This window comes from Garra rufa, chromosome 1 (genome assembly GCF_049309525.1).
Source record: "Garra rufa chromosome 1, GarRuf1.0, whole genome shotgun sequence".
Lineage (NCBI taxonomy): Eukaryota > Metazoa > Chordata > Actinopteri > Cypriniformes > Cyprinidae > Garra > Garra rufa.
In genome coordinates this window covers 60,317,742-60,325,321 of record NC_133361.1, presented here as the reverse complement: position 1 = coordinate 60,325,321, position 7,580 = coordinate 60,317,742, and the positions used below count along the sequence as shown (strand labels likewise).

Sequence of the window (7,580 nt, the reverse complement as noted above, 5' to 3'; positions counted from 1 at the left end):
AGTAACAATTTTACACAATTGTAACCATATGTGTGAAATAATCTATTAAAAGGGAAAATACAAATAAAATAGTTAAAACAGTTAAAAAAAAATTCCTCTCTCTCCCGAGGGGCTTGGGGGAATCTGGGCGTGTCTGGGTGTGTTTTGCCTGTTAATTCCAGCCTCCTTTGGGGTTTAAATACTGTATCACCCTGGTCAAACGAATATCACTTTCTGGCTGTTACCACATATGCTGCTTTTGGATTCCTTCTGACGACAGTTATCCAGGTAAGTGTTTTTATAAATGTAAGTGTTAATAGTTAATAGTTCACAAGTGGCTATATGGATTAAGGACAACACACTTTAGTATGCTGCAGAACAAGTTGCGTTGCTTCCAGTTCAGGTCGTTTGTATGAGCATTATTAAATACAGAGCTGTTTTAAGATGACTTCAAAGGATATACCAAAGATGATCATAACCCAACTCCAACAAAATACAGGCTGATATACCATGTAGAGGTGCACAAATGTGTTCTTTTTGAAAGGGTACCCTTGTGAAAAATAAATACAGTTAATTGTCTTTAAAATATGTATTTTATTATGATAAGTATATAAAAATATTTTGACATAAAAACACTCTACATGTAGTTATTACATGCTTTCATCAGGTGCAAAATTGTTTATATAAAAATTTGTCACTTGCAGCTGTCACAAACATCAGTGAATGATTTCTTGCAAAATTTACATTTCACCTAACTCATCCAATACACAATGATGCATTCATAATTAAAAAGAATTGTGTCATCCGGTTTTGAGTGATTTTACTGCTGCCATCCTACAATAACACATTCATTAAGCAGATGTAATTTTCCAATTTAAAATCAGTGTAGCACAGAGAAGCTGGTTATCGGGTTTACTGTCATTATATCATCATAATTGTAAGATTCTATAACATCCTGTGTCCTTTGTAATATGTCTCTTAACATTGTATCTTGTGTTCTCTATTGTATTTGGAATATAGACAATGATGTAATGACAGATCATGGGACTGTCTGGGATAGAGACCTGCAATCCAAACCAAACCAAACGCAACAGGGTGCAGCGCGGGACGAAACTTGATGGACTCGTGTGTGTGCGGGATGCGGGAAAATAAAATTATTTGCGGGACTCCCGCAAAATAGAAATATCTAAACATAAAATATCTAAAAACAAAAAAATTGTTATTCACCTATTGCACAAAAGCGGCAAGAACAACATAAATATGATTAGTAAGCGTGAGAATAGGCAGTTTCCATTCAAAGCTTGTTTGCAGCGTGAGGAATGTAGCCATCTGCTGATTTCTGGAACGCATCGCCAATCAGTGGTGTTCAAGTTAAAATCCACTCACTGCTCAAAAGTTTTGCAAAGTGCTGAATATTGCGTGCTTACGAATTACAACACACAAAGTGTAGACATTTATGAAAGGCTAATTGTGCATAAAATCAATTGTGTTATGAGCTTTATGAGATTGCGTACTGAGATGTCAGCTTTAAAGGAGCTTTGTTTGTTTGCATTCTGCCGTGGATGCACGCAGTAGCTCATGTTTGCTTTTTTGTTAAGAATAATAGTGGTTTGTGAATGGTGATGCTTAGCCTAAATAACAAATATTGGTCCCACTTTACATTAGGTGGCCTTAACTACTATGTACTTACATTTAAATGAATCATCTGGTACAATGCCCTTATTGTGTACATACATGTTTTTACATTGTACTTATATTTTAAAAAAATACCTATATGTAATTACATATGTAATTAATTTCTGTAATTACATTTATAGTTACACCGTTGACCCATACCTTACACCCTAACCCTCCCTTAAACTTACCCATACCACCAAAACTGTCCCTAACCTTACCCATATCCCACCTTAATAAAGCAAAAGTGTTTTGTAATGCAATATGACCACATTAAGTACATTGTACTTACTTTATGATGTAAGTACATAGTAATTAAGGCCACCTAATATAAAGTGTGACCAAAATATTTTATCCAGAGCATTTATGCTGGGGTCTAGTGGAACTTACGAGATGTTACAGAACTTTTTCATGTAAATTCAATTGATGTACTGAAAAAATCTATATAGGTTAATTTTATGCGGGCTTTTGCGGGCGGGAGCGGGACAAAACATGAATGTCGCGGGCGGGAGCAGGACAAGATAACATTTATTTCTGCGGGAGCGGGCAGGCGCGGGACACAATCTTGCGGGAGCGGGACTGAAAAATCTGTCCCGCGCAGGTCTCTAGTCTGGGACATCTCATACCCTTTCCATCTTTCTGCTGACAGTCAGATTTCACTTCCCTATATTTACTAATAAATACCAACTACCTTTCCCCAATAAACCAGTCTTGAATGAAATGCACTATTGCTGTGTCTGTTATTCTTGGCTCCGGGGTCCCGTACCTGTGCTGTGTGGCTCAACTCAGATCGAATCTTAATTCTCGGCGATTATAGAATATACTTTATTCTAACAGTTGGGGGCTCGTCCGCGAAAGAGGGGAAATCCCTATGAATCGGGAAAACGTCCCGAGAATTTGTGAGGGAAAGACGCGCCGGGAAATCAAAGTGAGGACGGACCTAAAATAGAGGATTACGTGTTTTTGGCTTACTTTATGCCTATGATCCAGATAATCTCGTATAAAATAGGACCTATATTAGAGGGGTATCTTTTGCATACCCTATGGCTATGTAGGATCCTGGGGACGGACCTAGATTAGAGGGGTATCTTTCGCACACCCTATGGCTATGTAGGATCCTGCTACCCCTGTTAGGGACCGAGACTGGTTAATTGCTAGTCGTTGGTGGAATGTTAGGTCGTTCCATTGTTGTAACACTGTGGCTGACAACAGTAATTTTTATTACTAATGAGGAGGGCAATCAATAGAATCACTAGTCGCTAGTGGAACGTTAAGCTCGTTCCATGGTTGTTTTAGCAACGATGGTTACAGGAGTAATTATCGGCGCAGAGTGATTGGATATACAGTACTGATCACAATATATATTTTGATCAAGGCAGCGTCATTTCTTTCGCAGGAAGTACGAAAATATTGAGTCTGTTTATGACATTTATTAGGGCCCGAGCACTACAGTGCGAGGACCCTATTGGAATTGCTCCGTTTATTAGGGCCCGAGCCCAAAAGGGCGAAGGCCCTATTGTTCCTCTAAGGGTTCTTATTTTTTATTTTTTTTTCCAACCGTTTGGGCACTTTTGGGGGCCTTAACATACTCAAAAACTCTTGAAAATTTGCACACACGTTGGAATCTGCCGTCGTCCGGACGCCACAGAGGCTGGGACCCGGGCGTGGTTCAGGGCCTCTACAGCGCCCCCTGGAACACAGTTTGAAAACTTGATGTACTGCGCACACATACTTACACGTATTGATATGAAACTCGGTACACATATAGAACTCATCGAGCTAAACAACTTTTGTACTCTATGTCATAGGCTCCACGCAACAGGAAGTGAGATATTTAGGGCTGTTTAAAAAGGGCATGCTCTGGAATTTAACGTACTCCTCCCAGGATTTCCATACGATTGTCACCAAACTCGGTCAGCATGATCTCAAGACATTGGGGACGCTAAATTGCGAGGGTATTTTTGATATCTCGAACGGTTTGGCCGTGGCAAGGCGACAAAGTTATGGCGAGAAATGAGAAACAGGAAGTGTCTAATAACTGTTGACCACATTGCCTGATTCTGATGAAACTTCACCAGTTTGTTCCATAAATGTGACAATTATGAGTCATAGTTATAGCGCCACCAACTGGCAGCAGGAAGCGTGTCATTTTCAAAATGCTTTGAAATCAGCCTCTTAATTTTACTTGATTTTCTTTAAACTTCATCAAAATCATGTCAAAACACGGCCGATAAGAATATGTAAAGGGGTCGATGATAAATCAAATGCTGTTGCCATGGCAACGTCTCAAACTTTAAAATTAGATTCCTGTCTTTTCGAGGCAGATAACATGCTTATAATTTCATGAAAGTCAACACACACATCAATATTAATGATAGTTAGACACTGGCAAAAGGTCATAAATGGGCGTGGAGCAGGCACTCTATAGCGCCATCTTTTGACAAAAGTTGGGGGGTTAGTTTTTCCTACAGTCACCAAACTCTGTACATATATTGTTCTCATCAATCTGGACAACTTTCTAAATTAAACTCATTAGCTAAGACCAACAGGAAGCCGGCTATTTTGATTTGAATGTGGATTTTTTGAAAAATCAGGCTGTAAACAAATTCACACTCCTTCTAAGAATAACAAGGTATTCACACCAAACTTTTTTAACATGGAGAGAAGATTCTGAAGATGTTAAATTGCGAGCGGATTTGGGATATCTTGAACGGTGTTGACGTGGTGATTTTTTAAAAAACATAACCCTAATTTTTTATATCTTTAAAGTGCAGCATCCAAACTAATCATTATGAGCAAGTGCTGGTAATATCATAGTTATTCAAGCTTCTATGAATTAAAGAAAATTAAAAAAAGAAATCAGTAAACTGTTGTCACTGGGCTGACAGTCTGTGTTGACACTAAGAGTGACTGAAGGGGGGAGGGGTGAAAGGGAGAGAGACCAGTGGAACATGCTGTTTTGCTTAAGACCATCTTTGAGGAAGATGCAATTTGCACATTGCTGTAGTTTAATCTGCATAAATAAGTCTGAACTTTGAGAGTCTGATCTTTGAGAAAATATAAAGGGTCACAAACTCTTTCATTCTTTGCATATTGCAGTTGTTGTTTTTTAATTTATTTTTTACTGAACTGTACCATGAACTTGTCCTATTCAGTCACATAGCAAAAGATTAAGAAAAATACAGCTTTTTAGCATGAGCGATTTATCTTCATTGATAGACATTTATTTTCACAATTAAAATTTTTGATTCAATAAAAAAAAACACTAACAATTTCAAGACAAACTTTGACAACAAAACAAACTTTGCTGTTATCTGTTCAAAACATCTGAAAGTTGTACCATTTTAAGATGAGTTATATTTATATATCGCCCCATTACAATACCCAACTTGATTTTTAAAGATATTTTGAAAGAATGAAGCGTTTATTGAGCACTTTATTGTTTATTGTTGTATACCCACATGAACTGTGTTCATGTTCATGTTAATTCACAGTACATACACTATGTTAAAAGATACTAATTTACCTTTAAACAATATGAGTACTTTTTTAGGTTAATATTAATTAACATTAATAAATGCTATTTATTATTGTTCATGTTAACAATGTTAACAAATGAAACTGGATGGTAAAGTTGTATATTTAGTGTGTATTTGTCTGTGTGTTGATTTAAAAATGTAACCCTTTCATTTCTGTAAACTTTAGATCCAAACTGGCTGAGGGTTACTGTGAATGCATGTGCCAACTGGGCACCGTTTTCCTAATTGATTCTTTCTTAGTTATGTAGCGCTTAAGAGTGATGTCTTATAACAGGAGTCACCTGAAAAGAATTGTCCACACACAAATTGAACAGATAGGTAACGATGACATTTAAGCAGAAGTGGTGGACGTAAAGCAAGCAATAATAACATTTTGTTATCATCATGAATTACATGTTCTTTTCATCATCCTCAGAATATTGGGAAAATGTTCCCTGTATTGTGAACGGCTTTGGGATATCTTGAACGGTGTTGATGTGGTGATTTATGAAAGTAACAATAAAAAAGATGAAGAGTTATTTTCATATATCTTTGAATTGCATTATTCTTACTCATCAAAACTTTTTACATATAAAGCACAAGAAATACTTAGGAAATACGCGCAGTTTCAAAATGTTATCATGCTCAGAGGCCCCAAAAACATTAAAAGTGTCAAATAAATTCGTCTGATTAAAGCTCTAATACCAGGGATGAACACTAGAGGTCCTCATAAGATAAGGAATCGTTTGACCTCTAATGCTATTTAGCTCATTGTCAGTGTATAAGAATGACAATAATCCATAGAATCAGTTGATATGTACTGTACTGTCAGTGTAATTTTACATAATTATTTTGTATAGGTGCTTAAAGAGCATTAAAATATTTTTTTTTTATCTTTTAAGGAAAAATTATGTGATTTAAATACATATATACACTCTCACTGATAGAACAAAGTATCTTATAAGTATGACACTATACTGCTCAGTTCACTTAATTAGAATGAGAAACAAATACAAAAAGGCCAAAAAGTCAACTAAGTTAATATGTATTTATTTTCAATATATGTGTTTATAATTATTTCACAGATGCTTATAGACTATTAAAATAATATTTAAAAATGCTTGTAGACCATAAAACATGGTAACTATTTAAAATAGGGTCCAATACCTACAAAAAAGCCTCTTGGAGCAAAATTTGACACCCAACAGGAAGTCGGTTATTTTTAATTTTTCTCAGCAAATTTTGTCATTTTTGCCATTTTCAGGCCTCGTACTTGAACGAACTCCTCCTAGAGATTTATCCGGATTAACGCCAAATTTGCTGAGTGTAATCTAAAGCACTTTGTGACGTTAAATTGCAAAGATCTAGAGTTTTCATTGGAGGGCGTGTCCATAGCGGTCTCGCAAATTTCGATGTTTCGCCATGAAAAAGGAAGTTTCTATAACTCAGGCATACAATGTCCGATCTGTCCCAAACTTCACATGTGTGATAACACTCCTGACCTGAAGACATCTACATTCCCATATTCAGTTGTAGTCATATCGCCACCTGCTGGCAACAGGAAGTGTCATGCTGTACTCTACAACAAACTCCTCCAAGAGATTTATACAGATCAACACTAAAATCGGTCAGTCTAATAAAAAGGCTTAAGTGATGTTAAATTGCAAAGATCTTGAGTTTTCGTTGAAGGGCATGTCCGTGGTGGCCTGACAAAGTTTGATGTTTGGTCATGGACATAGAAGTTGTTATAACTCAGCCATAAAATGTCCAATCTGCCTCAAACTTCACATGTTTGATAAGAGTCCTGGCCTGAAGACATCTTAAGGCCAATATTCAGATATCATCATAGCGCCACCTATTGACAGCAGGATATATCATATCTTGCACTAACTTAAACATACCAAGGTCAATCTGCACCAGACTTCATATGTTTGATGAAAGTGCTGGCCTGAACACATCTACATGTCAATAATCAGTTACAGGCATAGTGCCACCAGCTGGCAGCAGGAGGTTTGGCACATTTAAGTGACTTTGATCTATTTTTCCTACATTTACTGTTTTAAAAGCATAATGCCCACCGTTTGCTGTTTTCCTAAAGCCACCGGTCGGCGGTGAGCCCGGGTGCGAGGGCCCGTTCATCGCTGCTTGCAGCTTTAATTAGGGCCCGAGCCCAAAAGGGCGAAGGCCCTATTGTTTTTCTAAGGATTATTATTATTATTATTATTATTATTATTTTTTTTTCAATGTTTTGGGGGATTTCGGGGGCCTTAACAAACACGAAAACTCTTGAAACTTTGCACACACATTGGAACCTGCGGCCATCAGGGCCGGACAGACTTTGACATGGGGGGGTCACCTGGGGGGGGCATGGCACAGCGTTAAAAATTGCGACTTTTGAAGGGCTCTGGA

The 7,580-nt window shown here is 37.3% G+C and overlaps 1 protein-coding gene across 1 annotated transcript in view; it reads left to right on the top strand.

Moving 5' to 3' along the window:
* Positions 1-225: 225 nt before the first annotated feature.
* LOC141325624 (aerolysin-like protein) overlaps positions 226-7,580 on the top strand; it is a 45,692-nt gene continuing 38,337 nt past the window's right edge. Inside the window, exon 1 of the mRNA XM_073834401.1 lies at positions 226-267. The gene's annotated coding sequence lies outside the window, so the exon portion shown is untranslated. The remainder of the gene's footprint in view (positions 268-7,580) is intronic.